The following is a 21,852-nucleotide window of genomic DNA, read 5'->3' on the forward strand; positions in this document are numbered from 1 at the left end:
AGGAAGCCGTATATTAATGAGCTGACATTGAGTTTTAATGACAGTGATAATAAGCAATAATTCTCTTTAACAGGCCACTCAGTGCTCCACAGTAAGCGTCTCAAAATCTGGATCTCATGGAAAGTGCAACTAGTTGCTTCCAACATTGTGAAAGACCTTGCTAGATATCACATGCGATTCTTCCTGATTTCTAGCCATATCTCACATTGTTTAGGGCTTATGCCCGAAACGTCGATTCTCCTGATCCTCGGATACTGCCTGACCGGCTGTGCTTTTCCAGCATCACACTCTCAACTGATCTCCAGCATCTGCAGTCCTCACTTTCCCCTTGTTTAGGGTGCTGTGAGATTCTGATCCTAGTTCATACTGTTAGAAATGGAGTGTAGTTGTGCTCTTTTTGTTTTCTGGTGATTGTGTCTGCAACATGATCGCAGTTGTTACAATAAAAACAATGTGCGATATATTACATAAAACACTGTGAGCTCTTTGACTGAGGAGGGAAAGCAAACATTAAAGGGCCAGCTTTTTTGAAAGGAAAATTCATTTTGCATTGAGCAGCAAGAAAAATTATGCACCTCTCTCTCTTTCTTAAGAAGCAGGTTATTTTCTTTTCCACTTTTCCACTTGAAAGAGTTTTCAAATAAAACAATATTGTGGAAATTGGACATTTACCACATAAAAACAGAAAATGTTGGTAATACTCCACAGGTGTGTTATATCTTTGTATAGCAAAGTAGAGGTTTCAGATCAACAGCCTTTCATCTGCACAAATGCTGTCTGGCCTGTTGAATATTCTGACCATCTAACACTTTTTTTTCAGATTTCCAGCTGCTGCAATATTTTGATTTTGTTTTGCTTTATTATTGTGTCAGGTTTTACCAATGTGTTGTGGTCAGCTTGTTATCAGCACAATAACTTGAACAATGCACTGTGTTAGGTTAAAATGTCCTTCTCTTTTCCTTTGATGGTTTATTTTAAATGCATTTTTATATTTTCCCTTGGTTTCCTCAAAATATGATTGCCCTTAGTCAAAATGGTGGAAGGGCCAGTCTAATGATACTTCACAGGGTGGTACAGGGTGGCACAGTGGTTAGCACTGCTGCCTCATAGTGCCAGAGACCCGGTTTCAATTCCTGCCTCAGGCAACTGTCTGTGTGGAGTTTGCATGTTCTCCCTGTGTCTGCGTGGGTTTTAATCTTCGAGGAGAAAGTGAGGTCTGCAGATGCTGGAGATCAAAGTTGAAACTTTATTGCTGGAACAGCACAGCAGGTCAGGCAGCATCCAGGGAACAGGAGATTCGACGTTTCGGGCACAGGCCCTTCTTCAGGAAGAAGGGCCTGTGCCCGAAACGTCGAATCTCCTGTTCCCTGGATGCTGCCTGACCTGCTGTGCTGTTCCAGCAATAAAGTTTCAACTCTGCGTGGGTTTTGTCCAGGTGCTCCTGTTTTCTTCCACAGTCCAAAAATGTGCAGGTTAGGTGAATTGGCCATGTTAAATTGCCCATAGTGTTAGATGTAGGGGAATGGGTCTGGTTGGGTTGGTCTTTGGAGGGTTGGTGCGGACTTGTTGGGCTGAAGGGCCTGTTTCCACACTGTAAGTAATTTAATTTAATCTAATTTAATCTTCACAGAATCTGTATTCTGGAGGATAAATAGGAAACAATTCCAAAGGATTTCCCGTGGTGTCACTCATGTCAGAAGTCAGAAAACATACAATTTTAATCTTCTTTGGAATAGTTTCTGAGTAACATAAAATATATAATAAATACACTACATATCATAGTTGAACTGCATATCTAACAGATGATAAATTAGACATAAATTGAGGCTTTTTCCCCTCTAACTGTGTCTCTCTATATTTTACGCTATTTAGAATGGAATAGCTATTTATTGTCACTTGTATTTTTGAAAATACAGTGAGATGTTTATAGTTTGCCACAATTCAGTGACATTTTAATTATAGAAATTATAAAAAGAAATAATTGAGACAACTTTAAGACAAAGTTCATCTTTTGTTCCCTCCATGGCTCCTGGGTTTCTGGACAAAAGTTTCTAATATCATCTGTGAAAAGAGAAACCATTTTGAGGTACCATTTTGAGTCTGGTAAGACTTTCCTCCTTTCATTCTGTTGTGAAGATGATTCATACCTGATTCAAATTAAGAACTCTGTTTCATTCTCCACAGATGCTTCCAGACCTGCTGAGTTTCTCTGGTATACTCTGTATTTGTGGCAATCCAAACAATATATTTTCAACAACAAAGAACTGAATATAAATGACACTTTTACCCTTCACCACAGTATTGTCCATCTGCTGCCTTCTTGCTCAATGGCTTCACTGGTCTACATTTCTGAGTTGTACTGCACATCACTTACTTCCATGCTAGCTTTTATTGTCAGCAAACATGATTATGTTACACTTTGCTATAAGTCATTGCTATAGATTGTACATTGTTGAGGACGCAGCACCGATTCTTATGCATTTCACTAGTTATATTCTACCATCCTGAAAGTGAGATGTTTAATTCTCCTCTTAGTTTTGTGTAATTTATTAAATTCTCAATCTCATAAACTCCACTGTGGTACTGACAAACTGCTCAAGCTTCATTATCAAGGCTTACATCAAAATCTGAGTTAAGTCATAATGGGATACTACCTTGTGCTTGTCTTCTTTCCAAATACATGATATTTCTAATAAACCTCAGCATTCAACATTTTAATGTCAGTGTCAAGTACCGGGAGTGGGCAAATGCATGGTGAATGAAGTAAGTGTGAGGTACACTTTGGTAGCAAAAACAGGAAGACAGATAGTTATCTGCCTGGCGATAGGTTGAGAAAAGGGGAGGTGCAATGAGACCTGAGCGTTCATTTACACTGGTCACTGAAAGGAAGCATGAAGGTGCAGCAGGCTATGAAGAAGGCAAAAGGTATGTTGGTCTTCATAGTGATAGGATTCGAGTACAGGAACAGTGATGTCTTGTTGCAATTGCTTGTATCTTGATGACAACACAGCTGGACTATTGTGTGCTGTTTTGGTCTCCTCATCTAAGGAAAGAGGTTCTAGGAGTGCAATGAAGGTTTACCAGAATAATGTATGAAGAGAGATTGGATCAGTTAGAACTATATTAACTGGAATTTAGAAGAATGACGAGGGATTTCATAGAAACTTATGAAAGTTTAACTGTACTAAGGGAAGAAGAATGTTCCTGATGACCGGATGTCCAGAGCCAGGGTCACAGTTTAAGGATATGGGTTAGGCCTTTTAGAATCAAGATGAGGAGAAATTTCCTCACCTAATGTGCTGAGCCTGGGGTGGCACGGTGGCTCAGTGGTTAGCACTGCTGCCTCACAGTGTCAGGAACCCAGGTTCAATTCCAGCCTGGGCGACTGTCTGTGTGGAGTTTGCACATTCTCTCTGTGTCTGCATGTGCTTCCTCTGGGTGCTCCAGTTTCCTCCCACTTTCCATAGATGTGCAGGTAAGGTGAATTGGCCATGCTAAATTGCCCATGGTGTTCAGAGATGTGTAGGTTACATGCATTAGTCGGGGGAAATGTAGAGCAGTAGGGGAGTGCGTATGGGTGGATTACTCATTGGAGGGGCAATGTGAACTTGTTGGGCCAAATGGCCTGTTTCCATACTATAGGGATTCTATAAGAAAGTGATCAAGGTCAATATTTTCAAGAAGCAATTAGACATAGCTTGTAGGGTTAAACGATATGGGAGAAAGCAGGAAGAGGGTACTGAATTGGATGATCATCCATGATCATACTGCAGGCTCAATTGGCTAAATGGTCTACTCCTCTTTTTAGTTTCTATATTTCTATGTTTCTGTAAAGTAATACTGCAGCTGTGGAAAGTCAGAGTAGGAAAGTGTTAGATTACCAAATACATTTAAAGGCGTTTGAAGCCAGGTGTCAGAGGGCAATGGTGACTTTGCTTTATTTGCAAAGACGATGGGAAATGTGTTGTGAATCTATTGATTCTATGTCCTGGTTAGTGGTCTGGGGTGTAGGTATGCACTGGGATTTTAGGATTCAGAAAAAGTTCGTTTGTCAGCCTTTGTTAATAAGCCAGCTTTGTGCTCATATTAGTAACATTCATTATTGCTCATGTTAATAAGAAATAGTTTTCCCCTAAGTCATATATAACATAGCTCTTTCAATATTACAAAGCTAACTAGATATGACTGAACCAGCTGCAATAAACGGTCTATTTTTGCTCTATTCATCTCTAAAGGACTTCTGTTTCAAGTAAAGTCTATATTTTGAAGAAGGCACAAAACCTACCAAAATTACCAAAAACAGTTATTTTGAAAATACGTTGACTCATTTACAATATTTAATGACTAACACACCAGTTAATTAAAGAACAGAACAGTACGAGAATCAAATGGTTGCTAAGGCACAGAAAATATAATTTGACATGTAACATGCAGGATTAATTCAGAACAGGAAAGGATCATGAATTCAGGGTAATTGTCTTATTAAATTAATGTAGTAATTCCATTAGTCACTTGTGTGCCACTGCAGGAAGTGCAATGACTAGTGCCAATGCAAGTCTGCAGAGTTCAAACACAGGAGCATTTATTTGTAACTTATTCTGAGGGATAAGAGTTGTTGGCAGCTAAGCTGCCAATTCACTTCGCAGCTTTTGCTAGAGCAGTGCTGCTTATAAGATTACTTTAACACTTGCCTGCGTTATCATTGGGTTTGCCACGCGATGATGGAAAATGTGTTAAACATATCACACAAGACTTCAGACTATTTTGGTGTACGTTAGTTTCATGGTTGTCCAACTCTGTCCTGATTTTATACCTTCTATTGTGAATCCCTGTGGTGTACCAAACCAAATTTGTATATTAACTACAGATTAGAAACAGGCATCATCTGAAAAGTAATGTACAATGTACCATTATTCAAAATTTGTATATTTCAATGATTTCTAATAATAATTATACTATGTTTGTGCAAATGCATTTTAAAAAATTACTTTCTTGTGGGATCTTGAACAGCATTTCTGACATCCCAGCAACATATGCTGCAGCATTCCACATCAACAGCTGTGGAAAGGTACAGTGATGTTTGAGAAATAACAGTTCTCTACTCTGAAGATGATTTCATGGGAAAACAATAATAAAACTAATTGGAGATGTTGGGAAAGTATGGGGTGTGGAGGTTGTGGTGGGGGGTGCCAGTGAAATCTGTGCATTGTTGGCCCTTCATACAAACAGAGCATTGGCATTGGGAGCAAGGGTTATCCCCCAACCATTCAAGCCTTCTCTGCCATTCAATGAGATCGTGGCTGATCTGATTACTCCCATTACCTTTACTACAGTGTGTGTTGGATAATGGCACTAATGAGTTTGGACTTGTACACAATGAGACTTGATCCAAGTCTTTTCAGCAGTCATAGAATAATAGAATCATACAGCACGGAAACAGACCCTTCGTTCCAATCAGTCCATGCTGGAAATAATCCTAAACTAGTCCCACCTGCCTGCTCCTGGCCCATGTCCACTCAAACTGTTCCTATTTGTGTACTTGTCTAAGTGTATTTTAAACATTGCAACTGTGCCTGCATCCATCACTTCATCAGGGAGTTCATTCCACATGTGAACCACCTTCTGCGTAAAAAACTTGCCTCACGTGTCTTTTTTAAATCTCTCTGCTCTCACGTATCATCTGGTGATTGACTCAAGGACAGAATAGGCAGAACTCAGAAGCAGATTTGCCAGCCACCTCAATAGGTCCAGCAGACAACATGTGGAGAGATTAATAAAAACTGCAGAACCACAAGTTTTATAGCAACTGACTGTTAGTTCTTAATGTAATTAATTTTTAAAGTTCTGGATTCCATCGTGACATTCAATAATCAATTAGCTGAAGTTCAAGATTCCAAGATTTCTATTCCTGGATTAAATTCAATACCCATGACAACAGAAAGCAGATAATAATGGAAGCTCGTGTTAATTTCAGATGTAAACCAGTTCCGTATTTAATATGTGGGATCCAGGAAAAGGAGATGTAGAGAAAAAGTAGATATAAGAAATTTAGGAGGAACTTTTTTACCATGTGGTCTTATTCTACACTGAATTTGGATTCAAGACCAACTGGTCAAGGAGAGGGTAAAGTCAAGAATAGGCTTTGTAGCAAAACTGCTCCTGAAGCTCTTGCACACTGGAAAGGACTTTACATAAAAATAACTGTAAGGCTTTAGAATGGATAATCAGAGTTAGTAATTGAAGTATATCAACATTTAAGAATAGATTAGATTGGAAGTGGAGGAAAAGAGCATAAAGAATATCAGAACAGATTTTAGATGTGGGATTTGGAAGACTGTTCATGTGGAGATTTACCGCAATGTGGATTGGCCTGAGTTGGCTGAACAGTCTATTTCATGTGGTAATTTCAATGTAATTCTACATCTCTAAAGCATTGCACCTAACTCCCTTCCTATATATAGCTGAACCAATGCCTCTTGCCTTAAAATGCTTCACATAGCAACCAACATCACCCCTATCAACAGCACAGGGAAAAGATAAAACATTCTGTAAAAAATTACCTTACAAATGTAAATCAAGTTAAAATAGAAATCCAACCTCTCATCATTCTAGACATAGTGTAAAAAAATTTTAAGAATGTAGTTAAGACATTGAACAAACTTGCCTACCAACTCACGGTCAAGAAAAAAAACACTGAACAACTTCACAGAAGACTATGTAATATCTGTTACGACTATCCTGAGGTCAGGAGCTTTATTAATAAATGGATGTTTTAGTAAAATGAAAATCAAACTAATTTTAAACTCTAACAGGTCCTATTATGGATAAATTCAAGAAAGAGCACACTATTAATTCCCTAAATCATAGTCGCCCAGTAAAAACTTGAAAACAACAAAATGCAATATTTGGCTACTGTAAAGAATGATAATCTAAATAGGACTGAAGATTTTGCCAGCTTATATTAACAAAGTAGAAGCACCATCCAGGGAAAAGGATTCAAATGAAATAAATCTTGCAAAGTTTGGGCACTGGCACTGTATAATAATTAATAGAGACATGGCATTAATGTTTTTACAACCATTAAATGGGAGCTCTTTTAATCTTGCTACTGATCCAACCAGTTTGGAGACAAGTTCTGAAAAAGATTCATATCAGATTCAAACATTAACTCTGTATCTCTCTTTACAGATGCTGCTAGACTGTTGAGTTTCTCCATCACTTTCTGATTCTATTTCAGATTCTTAGCATCCACAGTTCTTAAAAATCTTTTTATTAGAAAATGTTGAAACATGATTGCAAACTAAGACAATGGCTCCAGGTTAAATAATGGAATCCAAGATTAGCACTGAACATGAAATTGACGTTTTTGGTAATATCTTAACAAAGAACAGTCATTTATGATTCAAGAGAGGGGGGGGAAGACCTTTTTTTATTAGTGTAGAGAACAAAACAGGCAGAAATTTTTCCAGCATCTGAACAATGTGGGAAATGACATGAAAGTTGGGAAATTGTGGAGAGTGCGAAAAATGTGATTCCTGATTAGATTACCTACAGTGTGGAAACAGGCTCTTCAGCCCAACAAGTCCACACTGATCCTCTGAAGAGTAACCCACCCAGTCCCATTTCCCCCTGACTAATCCACCTAACACTCCGGGCAATTTAGCATGGCCAATTCACCTGACCTGCACATCTTTGGACTGTGGGAGGAAACCGGAGCACCCGGAGAAAACCCACACAGACACAGGGAGAATGTGCAAACTCCACACAGACAGTCACCCAAGGCTGGCATCGAACCTGGGACGCTGGTACTGTGAGGCAGCAGTGCTAACCACTGAGCCACCATGCTGCCCTGATGTTGAGAAATATGTTCGATTTTCCCCTTGAAGTTTCAACAGCTGGATGAGATGCTCATAGCATCTCTGCATTTGCCTTGTCTTTTAGCAGACAAGAAGCCAGACAGTTGGCCATATTTGCCAACACTGAATAGTTAAGGGAAGACATATTAGTGGGGAGCTGTGCGCAATATTAATGTCACATCTACAGCATGTCCCAGCAACTTAGGTGACAAATGCACTACATGTGCATCAACGAAATGGCTATATCATAAAGTCCAAAGAGAGTAGTCCTTTCCCCAGCCAAGAAGAATGATAGTCAGGGGCCTTGTCTATCCTCAGTCAGGAAAGATGATGAGGTAGCCCATGTGAGTGAGAAGGAAGCACAGAAGGATGAGTGGTTTGGGAGAATGGGGGTGGTGAGTGCCATTGAGGGAACATGCTGCATGCAACAGTGAAAGTGGAAGGCCATAAGCCTAAGTAGGATGGAGTGCTGATGGGTGAGGTAGCATGGTATCAATTAAATTCTGCATTCTCCTCCACATTATGGACACATTGACCCAGATGGCTACTTCAGGGTAGACTGGCAGCCTGGTCTCCTCTGCCAGTCCTGGAGAAAAAGGATTGTTCTCCTCTCCATGGCCTGTCTGTCAAGTGGGCTGCCAACTTGCATCTCTCAGTCCTGTCATTTGGAATCACACAGCAACACATCCTGGTTTGCAGCCAGGGTTTAAATATGCTGCCAGCAACATTAACACCATAAGGTCCCTGCTTAGTCTATCCATGAACTACCGGGCAACAACATAGTTCAGTCATTAAAACCAGATTTCTGGATTACGGGATGGGGAATCAGCTCATGATCACAGTCTAATGGACTTTGCTGGAGTAGTGGAAGTCAAGGATGTCAGGAGATTTTTGACTTTAACCTTTTTTTAACTATGGCACTTGGGTAAGACAAAGCTAGAATCAGTGTAATTGTACCCCGGTAGGATCCAGTGTATTCATAACAATACGGAAGGCTGTTTTTAAGTACTTAATCAAGGGTGTATTTTTAACCAGAAAATCTTTATATGCAGCTTCAATAGATAATAATGATAATGTGATATTCTTTGCTGCTGTTTCCTCCTGTTTGAAATATGTTGATAGGCAACAAATAAAGAGGTGAAAATTGATAATAAGGCAAGTGAAATGTAATTCATACAAAGGACAGCAAATTATAGAACAAGAAGTTCTCATGTGATACCACCGCTTATAATCCATCAGTGCTGTCGGCTCCATCATTAGAAATACTCTTAGTGTGGCAGCCAGTCAATGCTGGATCCATGCCAGTTGGTCACATGAAATAAATATATTAATGGAGGGCTATTTAAAGTCTTCTGCCTTATAATAGACTTTTAGATTATTATGCTGTGCTTTTAATGTGGAAAATGAACCCTTTCCTTCTAATACAATGAATGAATCATGCGATGCATTTATGGTACTGTTTTTTTGAACATTGTGTTTATTTGAACATCTGTCAGGGATCTGCCTAAGGCAATTCTCCTTTCTCCAAAGCTGCCTCTCTTCAGTTCTCTGTAAGGTCTTCTTCTCATCACCTAACACTAAAGTATCAATGTTTACCTTCTTTGGGTTTTTTTTACTTCTTTTCTCCCATCCAACAATCATCTTTCAGCACTTGCCCAATCAGATTAATTTCTCTTTCTTGATAACATCAGTCAAATATGACCTTCATGTATCATCGTAAACATATGTAAACATGAATGTATTTGAATTAAAAGCAAAAGTGGATCATTTAATCCCTCGAGCCCATTTGATAAAATCATGATTAATGTCATTGTTGCCTCACTTTCTTGACTCTTCCATACATCCTTTGACTCTTTTGCCAATCTAAGTGAGCCTTAAAAATATTCAGTGATCCAGCCTCAATTAGAGTCATAGAGTCATAGAGATGTACAGCATGGAAACAGGCCCTTCGGTCCAACCCATCCATGCCGACCAGATATCCCAACCCAATCTAGTCCCACCTGCCAGCACCCGACCTATATCCCTCTTAAACACTTCCTATTTATACACCCATCCAAATGTCTCTTAACTGTTGTAATTGTACCAGCCTCCACCACTTCCTCTGGCAGCTCATTCCATACACCTACCACCCGCTGTGTGAAAAGGTTGCCCCTTCGGTCTCTTTTATATCTTTCCCCTCTCACCCTAAACCTATGCCCTATAGTTCTGGACTCCCCGACCCCAAGGAAATGACTGCCTATTTACCCTATCCATGCCCCTCATAATTTTGTAAACCTCTATAAGAACACCCCTCAGCCTCTGACACTCCAGGGAAAACAGCCCCAGCCTGTTCAGCCTCTCCCTATAGCTCAAATCCTCCAACCCTGGCAACATCCTTGTAAATCTTTGCTGAACCCTTTCAAGTTTCACAATATCTTTCCGATAGGAAGGAGACCAGAATTGCACGCAATATTCTAACAGTGGCCTAACTAATGTCCTGTACAGCCGCAACATGACCTCCCAACTCCTGTATTCAATACTCTGACCAATCAAGGAAAGTATACCAAACGCCTTCTTCACTATCCTATCTACCTGCAACTCCACTTTCAAGGAGCTATGAACCTGCACTCCAAGGTCTCTTTGTTCAGTAACACTCCCTAGGACCTTACCATTAAGTGTATAAGTCCTGCTAAGATTTGCTTTCCCAAAATGCAACACCTCGCATTTATCTGAATTAAACTCCACCTATCACTTCTCTGCCCATTTGCCCATCTGGTCAAGATCCTGTTGTAATCTGAGGTAACCGTCTTCACTGTCCACTACACCTCCAAGTTTGGTGTCATCTGCAAACTTACTAACTGTACCTCTTATGCTCGCATCCAAATCATTTATGTAAATGACAAAAAGTAGAGGATCCAGCACCGATCCTTGTGGCACTCCACTGGTCACAGGCCTTCGGTCTGAAAAAGAACTCTTCACCAGCACCCTCTGTCTTCTACCTTTGAGCCAGTTCTGTATCCAAATGGCTAGTTCTCCCTGTATTCCATGAGATCTAACCTTGCTAATCAGTCTCTTATGGGGAACTTTGTCGAACGCCTTACTGAAGTCCGTATAGATCACATCTACCATCCCAAGGATTGTGAGCCGATGCAATGCAAGCAAAAGATGCTATGGCACACAACATGGGAGTTTTTAAAGAAGCATTTCATTTGGCAAAGCATTTTGTGTGACATTACCATGTGTATTCAATATCAGAATTGATGGTCCCAAGTGGTGATTGGTAATATTTTTCAGAGTTTTCAAGGTTTGAATTTCAAAGAAAGATGACAACAGCTCAATCCAGACGAATAAGTATCATTATGGACATTTAGCAATACGCCTCAAAGTGGATGCTCTCAGAATGTAATCTCTCTCTCGATGTTTGTAACAATATTCCTTTAACATGTCCAGTGCCTTTTAATTCCTTCAAATTTTCTTTCCTTTGCTCTTCCCATTTTGCTGAATGCTATGGCTCTCACTGGTGAGTAGTTGGGGAGACGTTTTGCTGAATGCTATGGCTCTCACTGGTGAGTAGTTTAATTGTAATATTATTGCTTTGAACCAGATGCCTAAGATAACACTTTAGGCACATGCATTCGAATCATATCACAGCTTCTGCTGGAATTTTACTGCAAGTAACTAATACAAAATATGGAATGTAAAACCAATGTTATGAAACTATTATTAGCCTGAATTTCTGAAAGTAGCAATCACCAGCAGATTGCTGCTCTCACACTTTCTTAGCCTGAGTTTGTGTTTCTTGGTTTTGTGCCCAAATTCTTAAATCAGAAATATGCAGTGTATCTTCAAATGAGCTAAATCCTCATAGTGCAGGATTGTCAGAGGATGACAAGCCATACCCTCTTTTCATTGCCATATTCTGGTTACATGATGTGTTTAAAGTCTAATTGAAAATCTACAGATAGAAGATTAGTGTGTAAGGAGTGGGTGAGAGGATAGGGTGACTGGTGGGTGGGAGAAGGGGGTAGAGCAACAGGTGGATGTAGAGGTTGCATGTCAAGTGGGTGAGAGAGGTAGAGTGTGTCACAAGTGGATGGAGGCGCAGTGTATCAGGTCAGAGAGGTGGGGTGGATTCAGTTTTATAGTTATCCAACAGTTAGAGCAGGCTTAATCTCCAAACTTTTCATGGGTCATGTGGATGAGGTGAAGCACTCAAAAGTCTTGAACTCAGTATTGGAGATCTTCTCCAACGGTTCCAGATTTACCATTTGGAACCCAGTTTCCTGGTAGAAGTTCAGACTTCCCAGATAATTCTCAGAAGGTCAGTGGACAGGACTCCAAATGGTCCCATAGTTCACCTTTCAGGGTAAGTTCTGCAATGCCTATCATCCAATCGAAGGAGGTGGGCCTACAATTGTGATAAAACCCAGTTGGTTCACTCATGTCCTTTAAGAAAAGCAATCCACTCTTCTAATCTTGTTCTGATCTACATGTGGCTTAAGCGAAACTATCATCTGAATTGAAATACCAACACACCATACAGTTCAAGAGCAATCAAAGATAGGCAACAAAGGTTGGCCTTCCCATGGAAGAATAATTACAAACACAATTTGCAAACTCTGTTGGACCTATGATATTAAATTAATACAATCATTGTTGATGGATAATCCTAGACAGTAAGAACTGTCAGGTTATTCAACACTGTCGAGATTGATCTCAATGTTCATACTTGTGTTTGTTCAAGCAAAGATGGTGATCAAGGAAGTGGTCCATGCCTAGATTTTCCTTTCTCTAACTCTGAACTATGGATTGTAGTGTCTTCAGCAATGCACATATCAATCAGTAGCAGAGGTCAGACATTTGGCTCTTTCAGTCAGCTCTGACATTCAACGAGATAATGTTTGGCTTCACTGAGGCCTCCATCCCACATTTTCGCAAAGACCCTGTAACCTTTCCCCACTGATAGTAACTCATTGTGTCCCTCACAATAGATCAATTAAATTAGTCATACTGTACTCTTACAAATTTCAAGCTTGCCTTGAATATTCTCTCTGCTGGCAGAGCACCAGTTGATTCCAAAATGTTGGCTGAACATGTAATTTTGAACAATGTATCCATACTGTTCAACATCTGATAGCCAATGTATAACAATATATTTCCTTCCAAATGTGAATGTAATTATTTGCCTGTTCCGCACATTTCATTCTTTCTCATATTCCTTTCTACAACTAATGAGGAAATTTTTGGAGATGAGGTGATACACAAATTGTTAGGTTAATTTCTTTCAGAGATAGCAACTCTGGGCAGCAGGGTAGCTCAGTGGTTAGCACTACAGCCTCAAAGTGCCAGAAACCTGGGTTCAATTCCCATCTCAAATGACTGTGTGTGTTTCCTCTGAGTGCTCCAGTTTCCTCCCACAATCCAAAAATGTGCAGGTTAGGTGAATTGGCACACTAAATTGCCTATAGTGTCAGGGGAATGGGTCTGGGTGGCTTACTCTTTGGTGGGTTGGTGGACTTGTTGGGCCAAAGGGCCTGTTTCCATACTCTAGGCAATCTAATCAAGTGCAATAGGCAATGTGCCTTCTATTTACTTCACTCAATCTCCTCAAGAATTAATACTTCTAAAAATTATACCATGTATCCTGTCTCTTTCAGGGGCAGAAGTACCTGTTTGTAAGACTCTCTTTCTTTGAAATGAGTAACTGTCGAAGTTGATCTCCTGAATGTGAGCTTCCAACTCTGGACCTTGAATTCTACTGTAAAATCCTCTTCCAAACCTGACTGCTCATGTGGCCCTGACAGATTTCCATTTGACCCCAATCCAGGACATGGAGATTTGATGTTATATCACACCCCCTTTAAACATAGTTGCAGCTGAGAGAAAGTCTTTCTCTCTCATAGATTACATTCTTTATATAGATTGCATGCACTGTGTCTAGAATGAGGTATGCACATGTGACTGTAAATTAACATTTTTTCTATTAAATAGAAGCTGAATTTATGAAACATCTATAAATTTCACGAGCAATATGAATTTGTTCTCCCTCAATGATGTGGCACTCTAACAATTACATTGTCACAGTAAGTGAGCCTTAATATGTTCTTCACAAATTCTCATTAATCGTGGATTGTTGTCAGCCAAGAGAACATGTAGCTCAGCTGGATAAGACTGATGCAGATATCTTTCTTCAAGCAATGTGCACTCTGCCACTATATTCTGCTCATTCCTGATGCTGAAATCGCCAAAATTGATCCAAGGTATCTTCGATAATAAAGAAAGCAGAAGTAATAGGGAACCAAGGGTAGATCCTTGACTGATGCCAAGGTAATGGTAAAAAAGGAAACAGATTAAGTGTCATCCTACCTCCAGCCAGGTTTTTTTCTGAGCTAATTTTGTCCTTGAAGCCTACTTCCTGCTCACTTAATCCTACTTTGCATCCCTTGTAAACCTGAGGTCATCCTAACCTGAATTGTCTGTGCTCTATTCGATCATCTTCCTTGACTGTGCTAACTTACGTCAGATTTCAGCAACGAGCAATGAGCATATTTTAAAATGTTCACTCATTTGTTTTCAAATCCCAGAAGCCTCAGCCCTCTCAGCCTCTGCAGTCTCCTTCAACCCTACAGACCTGAGATACCTGCAATTCTCTAATTCTGGCATCAGGAGCATTCCCAAATTTCATTGGTTTCATGCCTTCAGCTGTTAAGGCTCCACTCTGGAATTCCCTCTCAAAAATCTCCAGAAATTTCTTTTCTTCTTTTGGATGCTCTTTCAAATTTACAGCTTTTACCAAGCTTTTGACATCTGTATTAAAATCTTATGTGGTTCACGTCAAGTTTTGTTTAACGATAGTCCTGTGCAGCAGCAAGGGACATTTTACTGTGTGAAAGATACTATATCAATACAAGTTCTTGTTATTGGTTTAAATAATCTCAATTCATCTGAGTTGAGATCATGATGAGGCATGGAAAAGTAATATTCAATGCCTGATCATTGTCTGCCAACACATACTTGCAGAATGTGCATGTGGATTCTGGGTGAAGACAGAATGGGACTCAACTATGAGGCTCCTTGCATTCTAACGGTTTGTCAACACTCATTATCAAGCTGACATTTGAATAAATGCCAACAGGTTATAATTGCGCAGAATGATTAGCTGTCTGGGAACCATATAAATAACAGTTTTGGAAAAGGAGGGATGTTTCGAAAATTGGCATGAAAATAGAGAAAATATTAAAAAGGACAGCATTCTAAATTTGGATGCATTCTTCAATTTTTTTTAAAAATATGCCACATCTGATGATGATACTGTTGCCACAGCTCAGGCAATTCATGTATTTTTACATTCTATAATACTTGTCCATTTGCCAAGATTTTTCACAATTATAAATAGCATTGAGTCTTTTTGAATGAGCCCATTCTCCTGTAAATATCCTTCCCTCCTGAAGGCCAATCATGTGGACGTATGAACTGAAGTTTACATTTTTCAAGCGTGAAGATGCACAGAGAGAGAAAGAGAGAGAGAGAGAGAGAAACTGAGAGTTTCCATTTTGCAGTGGCGGATACATTCAGTGTCTACCAACTCTCCACCCCCACCTGCAGAATCATTGACACTTTAGGGGCAGGAGAGAGCCATTCAGTCCAACATACCTACAGCAGCTCATTAAATTAGCATCATTATCTTGTGCCAATCTGTTGCTTTTTCCCCATGCCCTTGCACATTATCTTTACCCAAATAATCATCCAATGCCCATTTAAATGTCTCAGTTGAAGCCACAAGAAAGCTCACCAGATCAATTCCAATCAGCAGCAATGCCAACTGATGAACTTCTGGGTAAATTGCAGACCACGGCACTGAAGCCACTAATCCCGAGAAGCTGCCCATCAATCAGAGGCTGACAGCCCTGGCTCCAAGAGATTGTCACTGGAGACCTAATCTTCAGGGGATCCAATGATGAGGATGTAAGACTTTTTCTTTCAGGGCTTGAGGGTGGGGCTCATGGGAAGGATAGGGCCTGGGGTGTCAGAGGCAAGACAGGGGGGTGGCTTTCATCTGTCACCCCCTCATCCCCCATATTTGTTTTCCCTGATTGGCTCCATCTTGAGGAAAATGGAAATCCCCACACCCCCGTCCCATACTTAATACAGCTGGAATATCAACCCAGAATCCCATTCAGGAATTCAACCATCTCCCATACCTACTGGGAAAACAGCTATTTGGGTCAGTGGCCTCTTTAACATCTCACCCTGCGTTTAGTTCCTGAGGGGCTAAGCAATGAGCAGTAATTCACCCAGTCTTTTGCCCTTCTTGCTAACCTACTCTACACCTAGAAGAAGTGGAAATTGTGCCCCTAAATTCCAATATTAATCTCTCTCCATCCCAAGCCCCTATCTCCTCATGGACTCTCTCGTATTTTTCCCACTGTCCCTTTATATGAAGGCCTGCGTGTCAGAGAGCTATTAAACACTACAGTATCACACTTGAGCAATTGCTGTCTGGTCAATGACATCTATACACTTTACCTGAGGGTTTAATGCTAGTAAACAGTAGTACAACCCTGGTTGATTATTTGCTGTGGCATAGCTTTGACTTGCAAATGCTAAGTATAACATTAATTATACCCTGGCACAGGTGGTCTATTGCGGCATTGGCCAGGAACCAAATCTTTGTCTGTATTTTGTGGTATTATATCATTTACTCACGAAGCTATTGAAGAGCTGAGAACCATTAATTAATCCTGTTACATTATCTCATCGTTTTTCTGGAGCTTATGAAATGCTTTTATTTCACAAATCCTTTTAAATTTCAAAGCAAGATTTGCACTTAAGCTATAACTGCAAAGAGGGCTAGGTTGACCTTGGCTACTTTAGACCTTTATCTGATATAGATAAGAAACCTGCACCAGAAGTTCTAGGTAAAGCTAATGAAGTGTGTCATTTGAATATTGTATTACATGTCGAAAAAGCATTGGACTTGATGTTAACTCATGAAGCAAATTGTTAACTTTTATTAGTCATGAAATGGATAACTACTCCTTAAAATGTTTTGTTTAATTAAACATATTTCCCATCATTGCAGTTTTTGGTATAAAAATAGCAGCTGAGAATGTCATGGAGCAAAGAACAAATGTGACAGATGAGTGAAAAAAAATAATGAAACAAAAAATACATTTATAAAATAACACCTTCAAAACAAGCAGACTGAAAATAACTGGTCAATCTGTCTGTATGGAAGAGTTAGAAAAAGTATAGCTTAGTTGAATCTTGTTAACCACTGCACTGTAAAAATTATGTAATTGTTTGTTTTCAATTTTAGAACCGTTTATACATTAACAACTAAAAGGTTTACATGCTATATACTGACTGGCCTAGCTTTACAAAATATCCATGCTGAGACCATAATGGACTTTGTACAGAGTATAAGGATGTCACCAGTTTGCATGATTTAAGTTTATCACAGACATACACATCTCTGAACTGTGCACTTTTCCTTACACTAATATAAGTTTCTGGTCTCTTCTTTTACAGCAAATTGCTCAGTCCTTCCTCAAGTGCTGCCATACTAATTTATGTGCATCAATGTGTGTGTGTGTTCGACTCCAACAATAAATGGGAAAGCAAAGCTCAACATCATGTATGGGATAATCAACTTAAAGACAGAACAAGTCAACCTGTTGCTGAGACTGCCATGCTATCACAAATCATCATAAACAATGATAAAAGTGCAAATGCTTTAGAAGTCACATTGGGAATTATAGACTGGTGAGTTTAGTTTCTGTAGTGGGGAAGCTGTTTGAGTCTATTATCAAGGAAGAAATAGCAAGGATAGAAATTCTTCATTGGGCAGACGCAGCATAGGTCCACGAAGGGCAAGTCATGCTTAATCAATCTTTTGGAACTATGAAGACATTATGAGCACGGTGGAGAACAAGGACCCAGCAGACGTGGTGTATCCAGATTTCCAGAAGGTCTTCTTCAAGGTGCTGCAGAAGAGGCTGCTGCATAAGATAACGATGCATGGCGTAATGGGTAAAGTATTAGCGTGGATAGAGGATTTGTTGACAGAAAATGAAGAGTGGTGATATATGAGTGCTATTCTGGTTGGCAACTATTCAGTAACTAGTGGTGTGCCTCAGGGATCAGTTTTGGGACTGTAATTATTCACAATTCATATAGATGATTTGGAGTTGGGGACCACGTATAGTGGTTCAAAATTTGCAGATGACACTAAAATGAATGGCAAAGCAAAGTGTTCAGAGGACTGTGAAAATTTGCAGAGTAACATGGATACTTTAGGTGAGTGGGCAAAGGTATGGCAGATGGAATACAATGTTAATAAATGTGAAATCATTCATTTCGATAGGACTAACTGTAAAAAGGACTATTACTTGAATGGTAAAAAGTTGCAGCATGCTGCTATGCAGAGGGACCTGGGTGTCCTTGTGCATGAATCACAGAAGGTTGGTCTACAGGTACAACAGGTAATTAGGAAGGCAAATGGAATTTTGTCCTTCGTTGTTAAAGGGATTGAGTTTAAAAGTAGGGAGGTTATGTTGCAGCTGTATAGGATACTGATGAGGCCACACCTGGAGTACTGCATGCAGTTTTGATCTCCTTACTTGAGAAAGGATGTACTTGAACTCGAAGGGGTGCAGAGGAGGTTCATTAGATTGATTCCGGAGTTGAGGGGGTTGGTTTATGAGGAGAGACTAAGTAGCCTGGGATTATATTCATTGGAATTTAGAAGAATGAGGGGGGATCTTATTGAAACATATAAAATTGTGAAGGGAATGGATAAGATTGAAGTAGAGAGGCTGTTTCCACTGGTAGGTGAAAAGCCTCAAAATTAGAGGGAGCAGATTTAGGACTGAATTGAGAAGGAACTTCTTCACCCAGCGGCTTGTAAATCTATGGAATTCCCTGCCCAGTGAAGTAGTTGATGCTACTTCAAGAAATGTTTTTAAAGCTAAGATAGATATTGTTTTGAACAATAAAGGAATTAAGGGATACGGTGATGGTGCGGGTAGGAGGAACTGAGCCATGATTTTATTCAATGGCAGAGCAGGCTCAAAGGACTAAATGGCCTACTCCTGCTCCTAGTTCTTACATTCTTATTCCTTTTTGCCTTTAGTAAGGAATAATCTTTCTCTTTTATTAACTCAACAAAGCTTTGATTTCCATTTATTCAGGTATATGTTTGTTTTGAGCATTTAGTTGCAGTTTGGAACCGGGCAGGTGCTGAAACAGAAGAAGTGGGCGGCACGGTGGCACAGTGGTTAGCACTGCTGCCTCGCAGCGCCAGAGACCCGGGTTCAATTCCCGACTCAGGCGACTGACTGTGTGGAGTTTGCACGTTCTCCCCGTGTCTGCGTGGGTTTCCTCCGGGGGCTCCGGTTTCCTCCCACAGTCCAAAGATGTGCAAGTCAGGTGAATTGGCCATGCTAAATTGCCCGTAGTGTTAGGTAAAGAGGTAAATGTAGGGGTATGGGTGGGTTACGCTTCGGCGGGTCGGTGTGGACTTGTTGGGCCGAAGGGCCTGTTTCCACACTGTAAGTAATCTAATCTAATCTAAATACGTTCTTTTTAAAACATAAATGTGTTTGATTTGGGAGAATGGTATCTACAACAGAGAAGATCTTTTCAAATTAACCTTGTTGGAACTGTCCCAGGGCCTGGGTGAAGAAAGAAGAGACAATACAACCCTCCTCACCCATGGGTTGATCACTTTGGGAAACCTACCTGGAGCTGTAATAAATTGGGGAATCTCACACAGGGATTGATTGTAAAAGTTGTTAACATATAAACTATTTCATTAAAATGAAATTAATCTTTATGAAAACCGAAAGAACTGCAGATGCTGTAAATCAGAAGCAAAAACAGAAATGAGAAAGAGTCACTCGATCCAAAACATTAACCCTGATTTCTCTCCACAGATGCTGTAAGACCTGATAATCTTTTCCAGCAATTCCTATTTTTGCTTCTGACTTACAGCATCCCCAATTCTTTCAGTTTTCATTTTGTATTTAACTCACTCTATTTCTCTTTTAGGCATGTCCACCTTGAAGAAGTTCTACTCCTCTCTCCGACAGGATTTCCATTCTAAACTTTTTTCTTGTTCACCATCATTAATTTCACTGTCGCTCCTGGTGTTTGACCAGCTACTTACTAAAATTAATTTCCACAGCCACATCACATTCCTCAGTGACTGCCACTGGCTCAGAATCACCCCATATGGATTCCAACTGAAGCCCTTTGAGCTTTGAATCCACCCATAGGCGTTGTTCAAAGGAGTTCTGAGGAAGGGTCACTTGACTTGAAATGTTAACTCTGATTTCTCTCCCACAGATACTGCCAGACCTGCTGTGCTTTTCCAGTAATATCTGTTTTGTTTTTGGTCTTCATGAGCTTTAAGTTGTTTTGACTGGGAATTGTTTTGGTTTATTTATGTCATAGCATCATATATTTTAGTTGAAATAAACTTCATTCTTTGATCTTTCCATTCCACTTTTCAGAACTAGTGCTATATTTTCCATGCCACAGCCATAATTCACATCTGTCATTACTGTAGTTAAAAATCATTGGAATAAAACAATGAACTATTGCCATTGATGGGACATTTCTTGTGCATCATTGCAGCCCCAACATGAGGTTACACACAATCTGCTGCACACGGGATGTTTTCAATGTTCCTGATTGATTGCATATCAACTGGGACTATTATTGAATGAGTGTTAACTCAAACACATGATGGTATTGTCTGATACTAAACAGGAGATAGAGAAAAAAATGCAAAGATATTGAATGTAGCTTAAGACAGCCAGCAGGAAACTAATGGGATTAGGTTGGCTGCCTATTTTTACATACCACCTGATTTTCCATTGAAGTCAATGGAAAGAAACATCAGCCAAGGTGTAATACAGACAGCTGACATGATTCTGTTCATATCCTGCAGCTGGGTCAAGTTACATCTATCACCAATGATGTTCCAGTTCTTGTTTGAGAATTTAAAATACTAAACTTGGATTATAACTGCGACGTTTGTCATTGTGATTTGAGAAACATGCGGTGAAATGAAAGTTGTTAAACTATATATTTACATTGAACTCACATGATAGGCCAACTGAGAAAGATTAGCATTTAAACAATTTCTGCCTTCAATAATGTGTTGGGAATGGGAAAATTTGCTTGCCAGAGATCCTGGACATGGGCCAATGAATCACGTTGAGCTGCCAGTAACTGATGGCACCACAGGATGATATAGACCAGACGTATACCTAACCCAGCTCTGTAAAATTATGAATTTACATAAATTAGGTGCCAAACTTTAATCCCGATCACCATGACCAACCACCCAGGCTCAATGGAAGGCCAAAGATTAAAAATAAACTGCATACAACATTTGCTGCACTCAGAAAATAATCAGACATGATTAGGGGAAAGCCATTGGCACAGAGTCATTTTATCCTAATATAGTATGGAAGCATTTAGCAGGATGTAGTATCTGACAATCACTGTTTTCATTAAAGGGAAAGTTTAGTTTAAAACTTACTTGAAACAAAGGGGTGGGGGCATTTGGAATGCCAGGAATATCCTCTCAGTCCCTGAACGTTACAAAATACTGTGCTTGTGGCCAATGCAACTGCAGACGGTACAAACACAGCACATGCGAGCACTGTCATTGAAGGGCAATATTTCTGAATTTAAAACATATTTTGTAATAGGATTCATAGGGACATGACATAAAATAATTAAATCACCGATATGGCAACGTCACTGCAGGGGTTCTCTGTCATTGGTGAACAAATTCACAAAGGGAACAACAAATGATTCAGTGATCAGGATGGAGAGTAGACCAATGAGGGGAGTTATGAAGAGTGCAGAAAATGGGATGGTGAGTGATACAGTTCAGAGAATGGCAACTGAGGCTGCAATAAGAGTGGTGACTAGGGCAGTAAACAGGGCAGCAAAACGAGCAGAGAACAATGCAGTGAAGAGAGTGGACCGTCAGAGAGGT

The 21,852-nt window shown here is 39.9% G+C and overlaps 1 long non-coding RNA gene across 1 annotated transcript in view; it reads left to right on the plus strand.

Moving 5' to 3' along the window:
- The window catches only part of LOC148145120 (uncharacterized), a 72,122-nt gene extending 53,119 nt beyond the window's left edge, over positions 1-19,003 (plus strand). Inside the window, exon 3 of the long non-coding RNA XR_015750992.1 lies at positions 17,367-19,003. This is a non-coding gene — a long non-coding RNA (uncharacterized LOC148145120). The remainder of the gene's footprint in view (positions 1-17,366) is intronic.
- Positions 19,004-21,852: the final 2,849 nt, after the last annotated feature.

The sequence above is a fragment of the Chiloscyllium plagiosum genome, unplaced genomic scaffold, assembly GCF_037043375.1.
Source record: "Chiloscyllium plagiosum isolate Xiang-an unplaced genomic scaffold, Cpla_swu_hap1 HiC_scaffold_26, whole genome shotgun sequence".
NCBI lineage: Eukaryota > Metazoa > Chordata > Chondrichthyes > Orectolobiformes > Hemiscylliidae > Chiloscyllium > Chiloscyllium plagiosum.